The sequence below is a fragment of the Pleurodeles waltl genome, chromosome 7 (genome assembly GCF_031143425.1).
Source record: "Pleurodeles waltl isolate 20211129_DDA chromosome 7, aPleWal1.hap1.20221129, whole genome shotgun sequence".
NCBI lineage: Eukaryota > Metazoa > Chordata > Amphibia > Caudata > Salamandridae > Pleurodeles > Pleurodeles waltl.
In genome coordinates, this window is record NC_090446.1 from 883,689,716 (window position 1) to 883,713,001 (window position 23,286).

Consider the following 23,286-nt stretch of genomic DNA (forward strand, 5'->3'; position numbering starts at 1 on the left):
GGGACATCCCAGCAGACAGGGCCACTGTATTTTGGAAGGACCCTGTGGCCAGCAAGTGCAACGCTGCCATGACTTATGTAATGGGTGGTATGCTAATTGGATGACAAATGGCAGGCATCAGATCTGGCTCCAACTGATGACAGAGATCTACGATTGATTGCCAATTCACACTGTAGATCTCGATGTGTCTTTCTTCCATGGACTGAAGGTCTGGCATTGGACGGTAGACAGGAGGATTTCTGATCCTTCCCCTCCCTGGGTACCTATGTAGGACAAGTAATGAGTTTAGCTATCCATCTATTTGTCCCTTGCAACATATATAAGGCATGTCAATTAAAAATCGTGGCAAGGCATGTCATAAGTTGGGGACATGATACACACTACACATCACCACTGTCAATGACACAAAATCAACATGTTTCCCCCTTGCTTTGCCACAAATATGTACACATCATCTATTTTGACAGCAAGGATTTGTGCATAATACTTGCCACTCGGGCTGCTGTGACTTGACATTCCAAAACTTAATTTACCGGTGGAGTGGGAGGGGGGAACTGTGTCACAAAGCAAGGTGCCACATGCATCAGGCAATGTACAAAAACGGTGTCTAACTCGAGGACCCATATTACAGCACAGGACACGTACTTTTCATTGGTATTGATGGAGCAACTATGCTAATTAAGAAATTTCTAATTACTTATGTTTGTGTTAATTAATGAGAAAAATCCATAGAGAAATTAATCATAGAAAAATAATGTGCACGTTTGAACATGTGCCCTCGGGGCGTGATCACCATGTGTACTAAAAGGACTAAAAAGATATAAAATAATGAAAAACCCATAAGAAAATAAATGCACTAATATGTCATAATGAAATGTATAACCTATGTTTTATATTAATTCATATTCTTAAATTAGCCGGAATAAGGGCCTGATTTCACTGGGCCTCGCTTGCTCTGAACATGGAGACTTTGAATGCTTTGCAAAGGACTGGTAACTGGAGAAAGAGAGCTTGAACCACTGAGAGTTCAGTCGGCTGAGCAGGAACATTCTGCAGTGTACCAACCAACGGACAGGAGATGATGAAAACAATTTGATACAATTATGTGCAGTGTAGGCTAAATGCACTTTCCCAGGACTTGAACAATAGAGGCACTGACTGAAGAGACAGATGCAACAATTTTGTTACCTGGAGAGCTGGATGATGTTCTCATCGCAAGAAGAACCACAATCAGTTTTATGGGACACAAGACATATGCAAACTCAAAGATTTGGTAAACAAAAACTATAGGTCAGAGTCATAACTTCCGATAGACTGACCAATTAGCAATTAGTGGAGTGGACTGGGAGACCCTAATAAAAAGTCATGACAAGGGGTGAGGATTCAGAACTGCGAGGAGAAAGTTGATGATGTCAGGAGATGCTGTCTGAGGTGCTGTTATTGGGCTTATACTCTGTTTGCCTGACCCATAGCTCACTATTGATGACCTGAAGACTTGTTGCTTATCCATCCTGGATAGGTAGCTATGAAAATGTGACTGACGAGTTTGTGCGTGTTCTTCTAGGTACCAACTGTGCTGTTTTATAGGGATTTGCTCTTAGGTAGATTTTTCCAAACTAATTGTTTTGCCTAAATTGGTTTTGCATGAAGACCCACATACTGATGCTAATCTTGGTTAGGTCGGCTGACAGGGGTGATGTTGACGGTGACAAATGACTGACAAATTAATTTGCTGAATTACATCATTAATGTTGATATTAATTGTCTTATGATTTGCCTTATCACACATGATTTCCTGGGAGAAAATGTTTTTCCTTTGGTGATAATAAAGATTGATTAATAAAGAGATAATTAACAATTGACTAGAATTGTAATCAATAGGGAATAAAACTTGTTAACTCTTTTCATGAGTGATGGGTATTTCTGATTAGTATGGTTTTCTTTGTGGTTTCTTAAGGTGTTTAGTTTCTTCTATTGATGTTGATTATTGGTTCAGTAATCACTGCATGTCTAGGATACACCATGCGATCCAAAAGTTCATCGACCTATACGCGTCCCCTTGTAAGTTTACTTACTAAGGACCAGGTGCGCTAGCAGTATTAACAACATTTTTAGAGTTGTGACACATTTTAATAAGCTATAGAACACATTTCATGCCTCTAAAATGGCAGCTGTCAGACCTATTCCACAGGACATTATGAACCGCCCGCGACCATTGGCAGAAGTCGGCATGGTGGTAGGCGGTTGATACCATGGCGGATACAGCCATGGGCTAACGTTCTTGCCAGTGGCGGTTGCGGGCCAATACCTGTGTCCGCCGGCGCTGATGGCCGTGTACATGGTGGCGTGACTGCCATGTTATGAAATATCCCTCACTTGACTCCTGACACTGCTGCCAGCAAGACCTCCACAATCTGAGATGCTGTGTACCACCTCTGGGAGCAATCATGCTACGTTCAATAGGTAATAAGGCCCCTGCCTTCTCCCCAAAGGAGCTTGAGAAGCCAGTAGGGGTGGTCCAAATCCTGGTTGGACAGCTCTATGGTGCACCAGAGGAGCAGGTAAGTATGTCATGTCCACTTCTTATCAGTCTACTTCACCATGTTTTCCCTCCTCACAGGCTAGATTGTGCCCATGTATGCCAAGATGAAAAGTCAAGGCCATGGAGGTTGAGTCGTTGTGGCATCAATGGGAGAGTTAATGTTCATGTAACTGTGTTTAGTGCCAAATGTTGGGTCCTTAGACTTTGCTGTGTGTGTCTGTTTTGAGGGTACCCAGTTGTACCTAAAGTTAGATTCACAAAACTATGTGATATGGATGTTGTCAATGTGAGACAACATGTATTTGCATGACAGCATGAGCTTTATATTCATATTGTTTGTGTCAGGTGTGTGTCAAGTGAGCTCGGTGTATGTTGCCTGTGAGATTTCATACTACATCTGGCCTTACTAAACTGTTATTTTGAAGGTAAATCATGACTCACTCTGCCTTTAAGGTTAGCACATACACATCACATGACAATATGTTGTTGGCTACATGATGTGCTGCCATACATGGAAGGGAAGGAAATGGAGCACCATATGGGTTCTGTCTGCTCAGTCTGCAGAGACCAGGCTCTGTAAAAGTATATCTTCCAGTATGGGTCCAAGTCTAGTCTGGTGTGGAGTCTTTTTGAATATGTAATTGTGACACTGTGCCCACTCCCTGTATCCAAGTATGTCCTGTCATGTGAACCAATCTAGGCTCAAATAAGAAATCCAACTTATTGTGGTTCTTTCCCTGATAAGTATGTAAATGGTTTTAGTAAGCAGACAGTGATCTGTGTATGATGTGAACTTGGCATCACAGTCAGTATGTGTCTCTGACCCCTGATAGGTCCTTTAAACCCACAGCCCTGTTGACAGCATCACACTGGTCATATTTATGTGTGGCCTTTTTGTCCATTTGATATTCCCATAGTACAGACAGTGTGCTGAATATTGGGAACCCATAATGTGTGATTCATTGGTTTGCTCACATAGCGGATGATGCACAATGCATGCCTTTGTTTGTTGGATGCCATCTCTGAAGGATGGACACATATGTCAAGAAGCATGTCCTATGGCACATGTGCATGATACAGGCCCCTCCCCCTTAGCTGGCATGAGAATGCATTTGCCAGTCCACATGTCCACACATGGACCTGTAGTCTGACAAGAACTGTATGCAGGGAATCTTTATCAGAGTGTGAATGTTTTAATGCCTTCATGCCTAAGGAATGTACCATTCAGAGGTTTGATGTGTCCCAGGGTTCCTCAGCTCTCAGTCAGATTGCTAGAGCATGTACCACAAAATGTCAGTTGGCCTACATAGTCAGTGGAGTGTGTGAGCAGGGTGGTGGATAGGTCTTCAGATTGGGAAGTGTTTGTTGTCATGTGCCTGCACTCAGAGAGTGGTGTGTGGCACACTTGGGAAGTTTGGCCCAAAAAGAATGTTCCTCGCTTTGTGTACTAACATGAGTGTGAGCCAGCCATCTAGGATGGGACTTGTGGACATAATTTCTTCTCTTCTCTTTTGCACTCATGCAGGTCAATGCCGATCAGAAGACAAGGATTTAGATAGCCATCACTAAGAAGGTGCAGACCCTAGGGGTCCACAGCCGGCAGGGCTCCCGCTGCAGAAAGAGGTGGGAGGACCAGAGATACTGGGCCGGGAAGATGGCAAAGGCCCAGCTGGGGCTCTCCTCCAGATGTGGGCTGGGTACCTGTTGGACAATGATCCCCCTAATGGCCCGTATTCTAGCCGTGGCCTACCCAGAATGGATGGGCATTTGAGGGCAGCACAGCAGCCACAAGGGTGTGAGTAGACAGCAAAATCCTTTCTGTCCCTTTGTCAGGTGATTGAGTAGGGTTCTGACTGCTCCCCCGGATATTTAGGAATGAGCCATGTGCCAGACAGTAGATGGGAGATTGTTTGTGTAGACATGTCATGTGTATCAAACTGGTCTACCTTGCCTTCTAAACCAGGAATCAGGTACAAACCTGGGGGGGGGATCCTCAAAAACATTCTCTGCAGGGACCAGAACTGGCTGTGTACAGTGATCTTTCATGTACTTGTTGTTGTTGTAATGGGTATAATATTTGACCCACAGATCACCTCCCCTGAAAGTCACAGACAAAAGGTAAGTAGGTTAAGGATCACTGGCCGCTGCCATGTGTTTGGGCATATGTGTATGTAGACATCTCCCACCCAGAAGCAAGTTATCTTCAGTGTATCATGTGTGCTGGTGCCTCACTGCAGTCTATGATGTGTTTGTGCCCAGCATAGATGTGACATGGCTTACATGGTTGATGGTTTGCAGCTGTAGCAAACTACTTTCCCTTGGTAAGTAGGGAATGTCCATTGAGTAGAATTATGTCCCATGACTATAGCCAACATTCCGTGTGGCTAGATGCCAGCTTGTCCTTTTCTCTGGAAATATCCTTAACCTGCAATTTCATGCATGTTCTACTCATGTTGATGGGATGATGTCTGTATTCCTGCACATATGTGTGCCTGTAAAATTGTTAGGGGAATAGCACATTTACAATGGGGATACATTTCATGTTGTGCCACAAACAGGAGTATGTCAGCATAGCATTACTTATTGTCTAACAGCTACCTTCATGCATCATAGCATGTCATTTGTCATGTAGGACTGCAATAGCAATGAGGGGCATGACATTTAGGCCCAGAATGTGGAACCACTCTTTCTTTGACTATGCCTTTGATGTGGAATCTTGTTGAAAAGTGCACTACACATGTCAAATGATTGAGGATTGCTCCCCGGCTGTTCTCATGCATCATGGAGTGACTTGCAGTGATGATGATATCACATGTGTATGGGTTCAGGTATTCCTCCACAGACAGATACGAGGGTTGGCATGTCTAGGATGTGGATAGTGATGTTGCTTCTCATTGGACAACACTTTGGGGTCCTTCTATTTTTCCTTGACAGTTCTGTGTCCCTCCAACATGCAAGGTACAGATATGTAACAAAGACACACTCAGATGGTGGCCTTGTAACCAATGTCAGACATTAGTGGTGACTATCCTGAGGATGACTGATTTATTGTTGTGTGTATTTTGGGACATGTCTCCCTAACATGTTGAACCTGACGTTCCATGTTGTTCCTTTTAATGACCCATGTGGGGCTTATCAGAGTGACATTGATACTACCTTCTAGACTCTGTTGGGACATGTGACCGGCCAGGTTCAAGGACGACACGAAGAGATATGGTTTGTTTTGGATGTGCTTTATTGGATTTCTAGGACTTAATAGTGCGTCATCTACATGTCTTTCTTGTGCTGTTTCCTTTGTTTGTTCGTTGTCCTTTTTCCTGTATTTTCACCTCTTCCGTGGTCTTTTTTTTTCTCTTTCAGGACTCCCAGGAAGCGCATGTGATGGAAAGAACAAGAGAAGTATCGGTATGTTCCTTTTCTCTTTGACTTCTTCGTCTCCACTGCCTCTTCACTGGACCTCTCTATCCTTATAGTTTCTTTTACATATAACTCCTTCTCCTTCTTTCCTTTCTATCCTTTTGCCTATTTATTTCCTCTGAATCCTTTTCTCAAAGGGGTGAAATTACCACAGTGTTCCTTTATTAAGCCTTTGCTCACTCCTGGGTATTTTCCTTTGTTCTGGTATTTGTCTGTTGTAAGTGTTTATTTTTTTTTATTTGAATTTTTTTTTTCATTCCCTTGTCCCTTCTTTTCCCGATCACCCACTCCCCCTTGCTTTTTAATCCCTTCTCCTCCCGTCCTCCCTCTCCCTCTTGGTTTGTGTTCCCTTCTCCTCCCGTCCTCCCAAACCCTCTTGAGCCCTTTTGTTGGTTATTTGAACGCACCTGAGAGTGCCACGCTTCTCGGGAAGCGTGGCTGGGGGGGTTCACGTTACACCTCCTGGGCCGCCGAGATGTCCGTTCTGCCACCCGATTCCTTCTCGTCTTCTTGTCTCCGTCGGGTTTCGCCGTTCCTTCCTTCAGCGCCGCTGTCCTCTGCTCCTCCGTTGCGCGCCCTTCGTCTCTCGATTGCCGGCCTTTCATCGCCTCCGGGTCGCACGTTTCCATTTCCTGGTGCCTCCTTCATTGCTGGATGGGATAGCTGATTGGCTTCCTCCGCAGGAGGAACCGGAGCACTTGGGGCAGCGCCAGCACCAGTCGGTTTTGTGTACAGGCCGCATCGGGTCGGCCCGTCACAGACCCTCCCACTAGTGAGCGGCTGATAGAGACGCTCCGAACTCGGATATCAAGATAAATAGTCAGCGTTCCTCATGAGGGAACCCGGGGAATGCCGTATCTGGAAGGAGAAAGGCTGGAATGAGAGGAGCCATCTGAGTACACGGGCGTTGGTATCCTTATTTTGGGCAAGCCAGGTAAGGGGAGCATGATCAGTCACTAAAGTAAAAGTTCTGCCCGCTAAATAATATCGCAGGGACTCCACCGCCCACTTGATAGCCAAACATTCCTTTTCTAATGCTGGGGCAAGGGTGTTCCCGTGGAAGGAGTTTGCGACTTATGTACACGACGGGGTGTAGAGTCCCATCATCTTGTTCTTGTGAAAGGACTGCCCGACTCCTACATCTGAGGCATCGGTTTGTAACACAAAGGGTTTTTGAAAATCAGGACAACACAACACCGGTCCGGATGTCAAAGCGGTTTATAGCGTTTCAAAGCTCTGTCGTTCTATAGCTGAGAGAGGGGGTAAAGTGTTTGCACATGTTTTCCGCAAGAGGTCTGTAAGAGGTCCAGCTATGGTGGAGAATAGTGGAATGAATCGTCTATAAAATCCAAAGAGGCCCAGGAATGCTCATACATCTTTCTTTGTGCGGGGAAGGGTAATCTGGGTGATCGCCTGTATTTTCTCTACCTGGGGTCTAACTTGGCCCTCTCCAAGTATATATCCCAAATATTTAATCATTGTGTGTCCCAACTTGCATTTCTCGGGGTTAGCTGTGAGGTTGGCTTCTCTCAGGGCCTGTAGGATGTTGTCTAAGTGTACTAGGTGATCTTCCCAGGTCATGCTGTAAACTACGATATCGTCAAGATATGTCGCCGCATACTGATGGTAAGGTCGAAGTATCCTGTCTATAAGTCTTTGAAAGGTGGCTGGGGCCCCATGAAGACAAACGGAAGGACCGTGAATTGATAAAGACCGGAGGGAGTGGCGAATGCGGTCTTTTCTTTATCTTCCGGTCATAATGGTATTTGCCAGTACCCTTTCGTTAAACCTAAGGTGGACATGTAACAGGCTTGACCCAGCCTATCGAGGAGTTCGTCTATGCGGGGCCTGGGATATGCGTCAAACTGTGATAAGGCGTTGACGCATCTGAAGTCAACACAAAAGCGAGTGCTTCCATCGGGCTTTGGTACTAATACCACCGGGGAACACCATGGACTAGTGGATGATTCGATGATGTCTGCTTCTAACATAGTTTGTACTTCTTGCTCTATGATTTTCTTTTTCGCCTCAGGGATTCGATAGGGCCGTTGTCCGGCTATCATGTTGGAATTAATACGAATGGCATGCTGTATTAAAGAGGTCTGCCTTGGAGTCTTTGAGAACACGTCTCGGTTGTTATTGACCAGGTTACTGAGTTGCGTATGGTACAAGTCTGTAAGTATGGGGTTTATTTGAGGGGTAGGGTCCTCATGTGGTGGGCATGCTGGGAGGGAAGGAAGGGGAATCTCATCATTTGTCTCTTGTACGATATAAAAGGCGGAATGTTCATTTTCGGGTTCCTGCCATTTAAAAAAAAAGATTAATGTGATATATTTGTTCCCTTCCCGAACACTGGGGCATGGCAAGTCTATAGGTGGTAGGATTGATCTGTTCTAAGACTTCATAAGGGCCTTGCCACTGGGCTAGTAGTTTATTTTCACAACTGGATAGTAGTACTAATGCCTTGTCTCCCACCTTCAGACTCCGATAAGCACTTTTAGCATCGTACTGCCTTTTTTGTTTGTTTTGGGCCTCTCTTAATGCAGTATGGGCCTCTTCCGATACTGTGTGAAGGTTTTCCCTCAGTTCTCGAGTATATGTTAAGATGTCCTTAACCTCTTCTTCTGATTCTTTGCTCTGCTAACATTTCTAAAAGGGTACAGGGCTGTCTCCCGAATAACAGCTCACAGGGGCTATGTCCTCTGGATGTCTGGACATGGGTGCTTATGGCATAGAGTACTAGGGGTAGCTTCTTTTCCCAATCTTTTCCTGCTTCGGAAATACTTTTACAAAGTAGTGATTTAATAGTCTTATTATATCGTTCCACTAGTCCGTCTGTCTGGTGATGATAAACTGAAGTTCTTATTTGTTTAACCCCTAGGGAACGGCATACTTCTGCCATAAGTCTTGACATAAAGGGAGTTCCCTGATCTGCGAAAATTTCTTTAGGAAACCCAACTCGAGAAAAATATTCTATCATCGCCTGGGCAAGGGTTTTTGTGTGCACACTGGGGATTGATATGGCTTCGGTATATTGGCTCGCGTAATCAACTAACACAAGGATATATTGTCGTCCTCTTACTGAAGGAGGTAGGGGTCCTACAATGTCCATCCCAACTCTAGTGAAAGGGGTCTCTATAATGGGAAGAGGCTGGAGAGGAGCTGGACGGTAAGGAGAGGGATTCAAGTGTTGACATTTTGGGCACTCAGAACAATATTTCCTAATATTTCCGAACACTCCAGGCCAATAAAACCGCCGCAATACTGCTTCCTCCGTTTTCTCTCTCCCCATATGTCCTTCCCCATTATCGCCATGGGCTAATTGTAGGACCTGCTGCCTATAGGTTTGTGGTACCACTAACTGTAATGCTCTTTCCCCAGAGCTGGAGGTGGTTCTATACAATAAATTGTTTTTTATCAGGAATTTGGGACCTACCACTTGTCCGTCCGGTGTATGGCTTGGTGCCATGCATTTTTCAGGGTGGGATCTTCATATTGGTCTTGTCAAAAATCTCACGTGGTTGTGAAAACAATGGCTGGAGGGGGGTTGGGTTCCGGATTTCCGGGGTCCGGAGGTTTTGATGTTTCTGTTGTTGTTCTCTCTTCTGTTTTCTACTGAGTTTGATCCGCGGTTTTCTGGTCTCTTCCTCGCTTACATCAAAGGGGGCCTCTTCCCACCCTGCATTATTCACATTTTCTTGTCCTGCTTTTTCAAGGAGAGAGGTAAAGTCCACTTAGTCCGTACCGAGGATGAGATCCTCCCCCAGATTTGAAATCACCCCCACAGTGATTGTCTCGTCATCTCCTTTCCAATTAAGGTGAACCATAGCCACAGGCTAGGGTTGTTGATCTCAGTGTACACATGCTATTAAAACCTGACTCTGTGGGTTCCCTTGCACAGGTCGGACCAAATTCTGTCGGATCACACTTTGACTGCACCCAGAATCAACAAGAGCCGTCCTTTCTATATCATTGAGTGGGACTGTTAGAGTATATGTTGGTCTCTTACCTCCAGACCATAGTACTCGACCTTTCATCAGCCCTATTTCCATAGGCTCCTCTGTGTCCTTTTTTAAGGGACAGTGACGAGTGATATGCCCCTATTCAGAACAATGATAACATTGGGGTCCTGTGGTTGGATAACTCGGAGCTGCAGCATCTGCAGGGAGAGTCCGATCAGAGCCATGCATGGTCCCAAGTCGAGGTGTTATAGTTTTAGCTAGCGCTGGTCGTGCAGGGGTAGGACGGGGATGTCTGCCGGGCACACTACGAAAATCAGGGGCCCGGTGATAAGCACAGGCCAGGTCTACAGCAGTCTGGTTAGTTAACCCCGGATCTTGTCTAACCCAATTTCGTGTGTTGGGTGGTAGGGCGTCCAGATATTGTTTGAGTACAATTGTATTGAACATCTCCTCCCTTGTGGTTTCTGTGGGATGTAACCATTTCCCCCCTGCATAGTGCACCCGGTAATACAAGGTGCAGGGGTTTTCTTGGTGTTGCCACTTCATCTGTCGAAACTTCATTCTATAATTCTCGCGCCATCCAATCCGATGCATTCCAGGATTGCCTCCTTCACCTCTGTATAGTGAAGGGTTCCTCCGGGGTTTATTGCCTGGTAGGCGGCTTGCAACTGTCCAGTGAGTAATGGGGCGATATATTGTCCCCATTTGTCTTCAGGCCAGTTAGCAGTACTGGCTACCCTCTCAAAATTAGTAAAAAAGGAATCTGGATCCTCTTGTTCCTGATATCTCTGAAGCACGCTGCTAGGTACATTAGGATGGTGTCGGTCAGTTTGCCCAGGGCCGTTTCATGGACCAACTGGTTGTTGGCTATTATGGTGGCTTGACTTTTCAGAGCAGTTTGCAAAGTCTCTCGCTCCTCCTTATCCTCCTTAAGATGTTGTTCCCAGACTATTTGTAGGTGGCGCTGCCCTTCGGCCAACTGGCTATCATGGCTATCATGTCCGCCAAGGTGGGTTTCTCCTCCATGCTGTCAATGGTCTTCCTTCAAATCCCACTTCTGACACCACTTGTGACAGGCCGGGTTCAAGGACGACGCGAAGAGATAAGGTTGGTTTCGGATGTGCTTTATTGGATTTCTAGGACTCAATAGTGCGTCATCTACGTGTCTTTCTTGTGCTGTTTCCTTTGTTGGTTTGTTGTCTTTTTTCCTGGATTTTCACCTCTTCTGTGGTCTTCTTTTTCTCTTTCAGGGCTCCCAGGAAGCGCATGTGTGGGAAAGAACAAGAGAAGTATCGGTAAGTTCCTTTTCTCTTTGACTGCTTCGTCTCCACTGCCTCTTCACTGGACCTCTCTATCATTATAGTTTCTTTTACATATAACTCCTTCTCCTTCTTTCCTTTCTATCCTTTTGCCTATTTCTTTCCTCTGAATCCTTTTCTCAAAGGGGTGAAATGACCTTGGTTTTCCTTTCTTAAGCCTTTGCTCACTCTCGGGTATTTTCCTCTGTTCTGGTATTTGTCTGTTGTAAGTGTTTTTTTAATTTTTTATTTTGATTCCCTTTTCCCTTCTTTTCCCGATCGCCCACTCCCCCTTGCTTTTTAGTCCCTTCTCCTCCTGTCCTCCCACTCCCTCTTGGTTTGTGTTCCTTTCTCCTCTCGTCCTCCCAAACCCTCTTGCGCCCTTTTGTTGGTTACTTGAACGCACCTGAGAGTGCCACGCTTCTCCGGAAGCATGGCTGGGGGGGTTCACGTTGCACCCCCTGGGCCGCCGAGATGTCCGTTCTGCCACCCGCTTCCTCCTCGTCTTCTTGTCTCCGTCGGGTTTCACCGTTCCTTCCTTCAGCGCCGTTTTCCTCCGCTCCTCCGTTGCACGCCCTTCGTCTCTCGACTGCCGGCCTTTCATCGTGCCCGGGTCACGCGTTTCCATTTCCTGGTCCCTCCTTCATTGCCAGATGGGACAGCTGATTGGCTTCCTCTGCAGGAGGAACCGGAGCACTTGGGGCAGTGCCAGCACCAGTCGGTTTTGAGTACAGGCCGCATCGGGTCGGCCCGTCACAGGACGATTGTCACTTTGTGAGCTGTTCATTGTTGAAATGTGGTTATTGTGAAATGGGTATTTCCATGTCAGCTATATAAGGATTTTTCACTCTTGTATCTGCAATAGCTGGATTTCATTGACAGCATCACAAAATATTAATACCTCATTTATGTGCAAAATAGATGTGTGCATAAACTTCTATGGGAAATATGGGAAGATACTTTACGAAGGAATTTTATTGTTGGCTGAACTGAGGTCTGTTGCATCTGGCACAGCTGTGAGGATGGAGAAGTCACCTAGTTTTTTTATGGTCATTGTAGTTGCAAGACTTCAGTCATGCACTTTTAGTTGTCTAGGATCCTTATTAGCCTGTGGTTAACTTTGGTAAGTCCAGATGGCATGAATGCATATGGTGTGGCACCTCAAAGTGCCACATGGATTAAATATTTTTATTTAGCCTACTTGACATAATGGTATAGTTTCTCAATTAGAGCTGTGATTGAGGTGTTATCATGTATTTGTTATGACCCTATTTCTCATTGTACTTGTAGCATCAGCACAGGCAGATGAAGGAGACAGGGCACATCCGAGTGAGGAAGCATCTGGCCACGGGACCTCAGGTCAAGATTCCACTGACACAGAGGGACCCAGTTGCCTGGAGGGCGAGGGGAGTACCATAGGGGAGACAGGATTGACATCTTCATCATCGGATTCCTCCTCCAGGGGCCACTCTCTAGTGGTGGCGGACCCATTGGGGACCCCACCAGCACCATCCTTGTCCACTAACCCCATTCTATCACTGCCCTACCTGTTGCTTCCCACTCAGTTGGGTGTTCCTGCTCACCCTAGAGGGTGGGTGTCTCCTTTACCGCAGACACCTCTGCCCCCGTTAACCCTGCTGCCCTCAGTGAGGAGGCTATTTACCTCTTGAGCTCTTGAGAACGGTTCTCCATTGGTCAGACTGCCATTGTGAATGCCAGCTCCAACAGACTAATGCATTCCTGGAAGGCATTCATGGTGCAATGTCTGGCTTACAGAGATCTTTTCAGGTTCTGGCCTCCATACTAACGGCAGCCAGTCACTCCCCTTTTATGCCCCCTCCAACTTCCTCTTTGCAACCAACTCCCCCTGCCCCTACCTACTCAAAACATGAAAACAGCTCCTCATGCATCCACATCAACAGACAAAGGTAGCGCACACAAACACAAGCACCACAAGACAAGCCGGCACGTACACAAACAACATCCACCCACAGACACAACAACACTCACAAGTGCCCCTGAGACCCACAGCACAACACACACAACAGCAAGCCTACCTACTGACACCACTGCAACTGTCACTGAAACAGCCACCATACCCATCCTACCCACAGACACTACTCCAGCAGACCCTCAGACATCCAACACAAGCACCACACCCACAGACACCACAACTACTGACACACCTAATTCCACCACATCCACCTGCAGTCACCACCCCAACAGACACCCACCCTTCTATCATGGCAGCACCCAGCACCTCCACTGCCCTAAACCCAAGACACATACATACCCTCACTCACCCACCCAACAGACACCCACCACACACAAGCATACCACGCATAAGCCTGCACCCAAGACATCCACCCCTACAGCCAACAACCATTCCCTCAACCTCCCCCTTCTGATGACCGTCCTCGTATTTCCCAAAAACTCTCCCTCTGTGACCTTGGCCTTACCCGTGTTCTCCTCCCAAACCACACCCAGAAGGACCCAACCCAGTTCCCAGTCCATCCCTTCCACCTCCAAGGCCTCCTCTGCCCCAGTCATGTAGCCATTCCTCCCCCAAAAAAGTCCACCACCCTAAGAAAAAGCCCCCCAAGCCAAGCCGAAACCCAATCCCCCTCCCAAATCCAATCCCCCAACCCCCACCCCCAGATAATTCCTGAGGTGCCTGCCTGACCCCTTGATGCCCCTTCTTGTGTAAGTTTCATGGCAGTCAGGAGTCAAGTTGGGGCACTACAGTGTGCCATTATTAGAATTTCTTATGGATTGGCGAAAGGCCTTTGGACATTACTGATATTTTCAAGATTAAACCCAACAGTCATTTTTTTATGGTACACCTTTATCCTGCAGTTCCCTTTATAGCTTTCTGTTGTCCCTGACTGACTTTGGATGTGCGCCTGTAGTTGTGTGTGTTTGAGCTCCAGTTACTGTGGTTAGCAGTATGTGAGTGTGTGTGCAGGGATGTTGTCCCCCAGGTAAAGGGTGTATGTTGTGTGTATATGTATGTTTATGTGAATGCACTGGTGGTACCATGGAATTGTGCACTGGTTGGTATGATAAGTATTTCTTATTGAGATGTCCAATGTGAGCATGTATGATGTGAGACTTGTCTTGCTGATCTGGCTTATGTATTCAGGAGATGTGTGTAATCTTGACTTATGTATGTGCATACATGGAGTGTGTTGAATTGTGCTTGTGCTAGCTGTGTTTGCATTTGCCTTTGCATGTGTCCATTTAGCTGTGTGTTCCTTGCAAATGTTTCCTGTAGCGGTATGTCACATGCAGTGGGAGTTGTATGTGCTTTGTTGATTTTCCCTTCCCCATCGTTTAGATGTGCCTGACAATTGTTTTTGCCATTGTTTGTTCCAGATACCCATGTAGGGCTATTTCCAGTGGAGATGTTTTTGAGGATCCTGTTCAAAATGTGATATGTCCCATTGCAATCTTCTTCCCTGTGTGACCCAGATGGCCCATCCCAATTGTGTAGGTATGGTTGTTATGTTGTTCTTGATGTATTTGTGTCTCTGGGGGTCATTACAACATTGGCGGTAAAAGGCGCTTACTGCCGTGCAGAAAACCGTGCAGAAAACCGCCAATACACCGCAGTGGCGGCGGTAGTCCGCCACAGCTATTATGACACACATCTCGGAATCTGCCGAAATACAGACACCCACACAACTCCGCCACACCAAAGGTCAGTGTTAAAGTGGCGAATACAAAACCTCCACCTCCACGCCAACAGAAACACGCCCATGCTATTACGATCAACAAATCCACGCGACGGTCTTTCAACCGCGGTATTCCATTGGCGGTATACACTGCCGTGCTCAAAATACACACACATCTCCAAAACACCGCCACATTGGACAATTCCAAATACACACACCTGATACACATACAAACACCACTCCCACACACCCAATACAATATAAAACACACACCCACACATCACCCACAAACCCCTACGACCACAATTCACGGACGAAGGCCAGAGAGACAGCACAGCCAAGACAACACCACCATACAGAGGCACACAACACCATCACCCACAACACATCCACGCACAAAACACCACACACCACTACACATCACCACACACATCAACACTCACACCACCCCACACATCACACACACCACCCCATGTCACGCCAAAGACACCCCCGCTTCTCCGAGGAGGAGCTCAGGGTCATGGTGGAGGAAATCATCCGGGTAGAGCCACAGCTATTTGGCTCACAGGTACAGCACACCTCCATAGCCAGGAAGATGGAGCTATGGCGCAGAATCGTGGACAGGGTCAACGCTGTGCGACAGCACCCAAGAAATAGGGAGGACATCAGGAAAAGGTGGAACGACCTACTGGGGAAGGTGCGTTCAACGGTCTCCAGACACAACATCGCGGTTCAGCGGACTGGCGGTGGACCCCCACCTCCTCCACCACAACTAACAACATGGGAGGAGCAAGTCTTGACCATCATGCATCCAGAGGGCCTTGGAGGAGTCGGTGGTGGATGGGACACTGGTAAGTAAAATCTTAACTATCATATCCCCCACCCTACCCGCATGCTATAACACCCCCCACCCTCACCCCCTCCCCTATCACTCCAACTCCTCACTAATGTACTAATAAAACAAACCACACATCCCAACACCAAGCCCTGCATGACACAACTAAGCATGGTCACCCTTCACTAAAGCATGCCCACTGCACATACCCAGAACACCCCCTAACCATCATCACACAAGCCCCCACACAGGAATGCCTGCACTGGGGTACACAGACACCCACCCCTTGCACACCATCACACACACAAATGCATTAATCATGCTCTTATGCCCCTGCAGGAACCCAAAGTTTCAGGAGACCCAGCGCCTGCAGGAGGAACAGTATTTGGGGTTCAGGGAGGAGCTCAGGACCATCAGCTCCGCCCTGGGCACCATCATAGGGGTGCTGAAGGACATACAGAACACCGTGAGGGACACCGTGGCACTCCAAGGGGCCCCTGACACTAGCATGGACGATGAACTGCCCACCACCTCCGCCGGCGCTAGTGGACAGGACGCCCCGCCACAGGACACCCACAGCAGCACCCCAGCCCCTGCAGATGGACAACCACCACGCAAGCGGTCCCTGAGAGCCAGGAACAGGACAGAGCAAGATGGCAAGACCCCCGCCAGGAAACGAGACCACCTTGATTGTCCCCCCACTGACCTACTTTGTTACCCTGTCCATACTTGAACTGCCCCAGCTCCACTTCCTATGCCCAGATGGGCAGTGCACCTGTGAGACTAATAGACTGGACTCTGCCATGGACATTCCTCCGCCATCACCCATCCTCATATTACAACCCCCTCCCATTTCTGAGCACTTCAATAAACACCCTTGAAACACAAAACAATCTGGAGTCAGTCTGTGAGATTGTAAATATGTATTATCAATGACAGAGTCATAATGCGTTTCCCATTGTAAAGCCAACATACCTATGTCACACATCACAAGTCCTTGAAGGATGCAAGCAGATGACACACGTTGGTAACCACACCTGTGAAACCGTAATGGAAAGGTACAACTCAGTTACCAAATACTGCTTGAAATCGACAGACAGGATAGAGGTAGACGTGTGAAAGTTAATGTAAAGGTAAAAATTAAAATGTTCTCACCTGTGTCTCACTGGAAATATTGCTGTATGACTGACTCCCTGTTGTCGTTGTCTTCTTCCTCAGCTTCCTCCTCATCACTGTCCACAGGCTCCACAGCTGCCACAACACCGTCATCTGGACCATCCTCCTGCAGAAAAGGCACCCGGCGTTGCAAAGCCAAATTATGGAGCATCGAGCAGGCGATGATGATCTCGCACAACTTGTTCGGTGAGTAGAATAGGGAACCACCTGTCTTATGGAGGCACCTGAACCTGGCCTTCAGGAGGCCGAAGGTGCGTTCGATCACCCTCCTAGTCCGCCCATGGGCCTCATTGTAGCGTTCCTCTGCCCTGGTCCTGGGATTCCTCACTGGGGTCAATAGCCATGACAGGTTGGGGTAACCAGAGTCCCCCAATAGCCACACACGGTGCCTCTGGAGTTGAGCCATCATTTCAGGGATGCTGCTATTCCGCAGGATGTAGGTGTCATGCACTGAGCCAGGGAACATAGCATTTACCTGCGAGATGTACTGGTCTGCCAAACATACCATCTGTACATTCATGGAATGATAACTTTTCCGGTTCCTGTACACCTGTTCACTCCTGTGGGGGGGGACCAGAGCTACATGGGTCCCATCAATGGCACCTATGACGTTGGGGATATGTCCAAGGGCATAGAAGTCACCTTTAACTGTAGGCAAACTTCCACCTCAGGGAAAATTATGTATCTCCTTACGTGTTTCAGCAGGGCATACAACACTCTGGACAAAACGTTGAAAAACATAGGCTGGGACATCCCAGATGCCATGGCCACTGTTGTCTGGAATGACCCACTTGCAAGGAAATGGAGCACTGACAGCACCTGCACGTCAGGGGGGATTCCAGTTGGATGGCGTATTGGTGACATCAGGTCTGGCTCCAACTGGGTACATAGTTACTGGATTGTGGCACGGTCAAACCTGTAGGTCACGATTAAATGTCGCTCTTCCATTGTCAACAGGTCCACCAGCGGTCGGTACACCGGAGGATTCCGCCATCTTCTCACATGTCCCAGCTGACGGTGCCTACGAAGGACAACAGCAACGAATCAGTCATTTTTCATCCAGGTATGTACCCACTGTTACACACAAGACTACACCAATCACAAAATCCTTCCTGTATGTGTGTTGAGTGTAGGCCTATCTATGTGTGACGCAGAGGTAAATGAAGCCATGTGGGCCCCTGAAATGGCGGCTGCCTGACCTATAAACTGGGACAATGGGATTGTGGGGTAACAGCGCTGGCATTGTGCACCGTGGCGGTAGGCGGTCGTAGACGGCGGCACAAAGCTGCATTGGTTAACATTGGACCCTATGGGTCCCAGGAGCCTATGAACAGGTGCGCCGGCGGTGATGATGCGCACCGCCGCGGACGTCACCGCCGCGGACGTCACCGCCATTTTCTATCTGTTCAATCACTAGATACCTGACCTTATACAGGAGAGGACCTACACTGCAAGTGCTGCTGTGACCTCGGTCTGGAAGAGACGATGGCTGCTGCGTCTGGGGAAAGGGCCCCTGCCTTCACGGCTCAGGAGTTGGAGAAACTGGTAGACGGGGTCCTCCCCCAGTACACGCTACTCTACGGTCCTCCAGACCAACAGGTTAGTACACAGGGAGCACGTTGTATGGGCTAGGGCTGGGTTGAGAGGGCTGGTTGGAAGAGGGAAGGGGGCAGAGTTCATAGAACATTAATGCATGTGAATCAATGGGCCACATGGCCAGAGTACGGAGGGGGCCACTCACATCGGCGGTGCAGTTGGTAATGACTGTTCCTCTTCCCTTTGTGCATGTCATGTAGGTCAGCGCCCACCAGAAGAGGGACATTTGGCGTGCCATCGCCAAGGAGGTCCGGACCCTGGGGGCCCAACAGAGACGGGGCACCCACTGCCGGAAAAGATGGGAGGCCATTCGCCGCTGCAGCAAGAAGACGGCGGAGGCTCAGCTGGGGATGGCCTCCGAACGTGGGAGGGGTGCCCGTCGCACCATGACCCCCCTGATGTTCCGGATCCTGGCGGTGGCCTACCCGGAGTTGGATGGACGATTGAGGGCATCACAGCAGACAGAAGGGGGTGAGTACAACCTCATTCTGCAGAGTTTGTGCGCAGTAGAGGGGTCTGGATGGGGGAGGAGGCCTGTGGGTGTACCTAGGCCAGCCAGAAACACGAAGTCTAGGCCCCTCTGTAATGAAGCCCATGTGGCACTCTACCCCACCTCAGTAGAGTGCCAAGTCGAGGTATAGTTGCCCCTGTGGCATCCATGTGTGCAGATGTCCACCATTGCCATGTAGGCCATATCCCAGAAATTGCATATGTAGAGGCCAGGAGCACGCGTAATGCAGGGGGCTGCTGTGTCTGTCTTGTCCGCCAACGGTAGCGGTATGCCATGCACTCAACCTGTCTTTCTTCTGTCCCCCCCCCTTTTTCTGCTCTCCCTGTTCTTTTGTGCATCAGCATCATCAGGCGGAGGTACAGTGGCACCGGAGCACGAGGGAGCTGCAACCCACATGGCCATAGAGGGCCACACCACGGACTCAGAATGCACCAGTGGGACGGAGGGCGAGGGGAGCTTCACGTCGGCCACTGGATCACCAAGCAGCTACACGGACTCGTCCGCCGATGGGGACTCCCTTGTGGTGGCGGTACCATCTGTGCCCCACACTTCTACAGGTACAGCTGCCACCTCCCCTACCAGCACCGCCCTCCCAGCAGCCCCTCAGCGTTTGCCCCGTGCCCACTCACCCAGGAGGGTGGGCATCACCTTCGCCCCAGGCACCTCAGGCCCTGCCCCAGTCACCCCTGCTGCCCTCAGTGAGGAGGCCATTGACCTCCTCAGGTCACTCACTGTTGGGCAGTCTACCATTGTGAATGCCATCCAGGGTGTAGAACGAGAGTTGCAACACGGTAATGCATTCCTGGAGGGCATTCATTCTGGTCAGGCTGTCCTTCAGCGAACCCTGCAATCTCTGGCATCAGCACTGATGGCAGCCATTGTCCCTGTGTCTAGCCTCCCCCCTCCAACCTCCTCCACCCAGACCCAATCACCTGTACCCCAGCCCATCCCAAGCACACCTACAGACCAGCATGCACACAAGTCAGCACACACAAGTAGCTCAAGCAAACATAGGCACCACACAACCCACAGGCACTCATGCAAGCCTTACCCACATACAGACACAGCAACATCCACTGCCTCCACTGTGTCCCCCTCCTCCTCTTCTCCCTCCTCCCTCCCAGTCTCGTCTACACACACACCTGCATGCACCACATCTACAGGCACCAGGAATCACACGAGGACACCCAGCACCACAAGCCGCTCACCTGCACTCACCACCTCCACTGCCATTTACACGTCCCCTGTGTCCTCTCCCAGTGTGTCTGTGACGCACCCTCCCAAAGTACACAAACGCCGGCAATCACACACCCAACATCCATCCACCTCACGACAGCCTCCAGTACCTGCACCTGCACCCAAAACACCTAAAGTGACACCTCCTACAACCACCTCCTCTTCCTCCACTCCCAGGCCCCCTCCAACTACCCATCCCAGTGTTCGTCAGAAACTGTCCCTCTGTAAAGTTGACCTTTTTGCCCCCACAACCCCTCCAATTCATCAGTCCCATCGTAGCGCCTCAGCCAAAAAGCTTCCAATGCAAGTGGTGCCTGTTCAAGGTATGTGGAGTGCACCGGCCACCAGGGCAAGCAGTGTGACCCGGAGCCAAGGCACTGGCAGCCCACCCCCTGTAAAGGCTCTGAAATTGGAGAGTGGACGACGGGACCGTGTGAAGACTCCTGGTGGGAAAACAACTCACACGGGTTCCAAGGGGATTGGAGAGTCAGCTGTGACTCTACCAAAGGTGGGCAAGGGCCAGAGGAAGTCTGCCCAGCCTGTTGTGAGTATCACGGTGGAGAAGGGCGCCATCATTCCCGGCGGTCGAGACCCAACCGCCAGCACCGTCGTCACTGGTCAGGAGACCACCGCCACCGCCAGAGTCAGTGCCCAGGAGGGCCCAACTATTGTCACTGGTCAGGAGACCACCGCCGGAGTCATAGCCCAGGAGGGCCCAAGTATCGTCACTGGTCAGGAGACCACCTCCGGAGTCAGTGCCCAGGAGGGCCCAAGTATCGTCACTGGTCAGGAGACCACCGCCACCGCCGGAGTCATAGCCCAGGAGGGCCCAAGTATCGTCACTGGTCAGGAGACCACCGCCGGAGTCATAGCCCAGGAGGACCCAAGTATCGTCACTGGTCAGGAGACCACCGCCGGAGCCAGTACCCAGGAGGGCCCCGGCTGTCACAGCCCAGGTGGGCTATGAGGGAACGTCATGCCACACACCCATGCCCAGTCTAGGGAATGTCATGCCACACACCAATGCCCAGTCTATGGAACGTCATGTTACACACCAATGTCTGTACCAGAACCGCCATGGCAAAGCACCGCTGAACAGTCCCGAACCGCCATGGTGAAGACCGCTGAACAGGGCAAGCACCGCCATGGCAAAGCACCACTGACCAGGGCAATGACCCCCATGGTGAAGACCGCTGGACAGTCCAGAAACGCCATGGCAAAGCACCGCTGAACAGTCCTGAACCGCCATGGTGAAGACCGCTGAACAGGGCAAGCACCGCCATGGCAAAGCACCGCTGAACAGGGCAATGACCGCCATGGTGAAGACCGCTGAACAGTCCAGAACCGCCATGGCAAAGCACCGCTGAAGAGTCCCGAACCGCCATGGTGAAGACCGCTGAACAGGGCAAGGACCGCCATGGCAAAGCACCGCTGAACAGGGCAATGACCGCCATGGTGAAGACCGCTGAACAGGGCATGCACCGGGTAAGAATGAATAGACTGCCACATCAAGCATCCTTATCCCATGTGCAGCTGGGACACTGACGAGACAGGAACTTTCACGGGGAGACTAATCCAGTCTGGGCACCAGTCCCCCTCACGAGCCACTGGCGGATGTTATGTACTTGCGAAATTGTGGCTTTGCACTCCCCAGGATGGCACAGTGGGCAAGCCACCCACTGTAGAGACTTGAGAGACTGTGGCTTTGCACTCCCCAGGATGGCACATGACTTATGGAAAGGTGACCACAGACCTGTGGGAGTAGGGGGCCTGTCAAAACTCAATGACACACATTGACAGTGAGGGTCAATGGAAATAAGTACCAGGTCAAGTGGTTACCTCAGTTCTCATGTATGCAATGTAAAATAATTCAGGGGTAAATCTTGCTTAGGGAGACTCATTTTGGCCACATCCAAGTATCTGAAGTTCTACAGGGAGTGTGCCTGGCGCCTCAGTTGCATAGCCACATTTACCCTGCACCAGCCTGGGATATATCCCATACTGTGAAAAGGCTTTGATATGCCTTGCCCTCTGCAGGCTGAGCATATAGAACCTACATGAACATAACATTTCCATCACTTCCATACGTGACAGTACATCCTGTGGCCACCCCATATGGGAGTTCAGGATTGTGTGGCACTCTGAAGGGCTTAGTGAGTTTTACATTGTTCTCATGCCACAGACCTGGGCTGAGTGATCTGTGGGACTTTACACATTCCTACCAACACCCTCAACTGATTCAAACAGTATACATACACAGCTCATGCTGTAATGCTAATATATTTTCTGTGTCATTTGCCTTCATCATATCATCAGAGATATCATTGTTCCTATGTAAAGTAAACTTGCACAGATATGTGAATGCAGCACAAGGCTGATATAGGGCTTATCACACAACACAATGGGCATTTCTAATACTCAGAGCACAGGGTTCCATAATCCACAACCGGCACACCCTTCGTATGGGCCACAGTATGTGACAACAGGCACCCAAATAACTCACTGGGACTCAAAGGCACATGGTAGACTGCAAGGAGGGAAAGGGTAGTGCTGAAGAGAGTCAGAAGTTGTCAATGATGCACTTACTTGCTCCTCTGGCGAGCCATAGGGTTGGCCATACAGGGAAAGAACCTCTACCACTAGCCTCTCTAGCTCCCCTGGAGAAAAGCAGGTCCCGGTCACCTGTTTGGCCTGTCATGATTGCTCCCAGAGGCAGCACACAACAGTCGGAGTGGTGGAGTTGTTGATAGCAGCATTGTCAAGAGGCAAGTGAGTAATTTTCCAAAATGTGACGTATATGTATGCCATGTACGCGGTCATCACCACTGAGGGACACAGCCATTGGCCCACGACTGTCACAGTCCACAATGTGGCTGTGGCTGTGTCTGCTGTGGTTGAAATCAGGCGGTTGACTTCCACCAACTGAGGGATATTCCTAAAGTCCAATGAATGAGGTCAGGCATCTACCATTTTGCCAGTTGAAAATACAGTTTTGCATACTGTTAAATGCGTCACAACGGCTGTAAATGTGCAGTAACA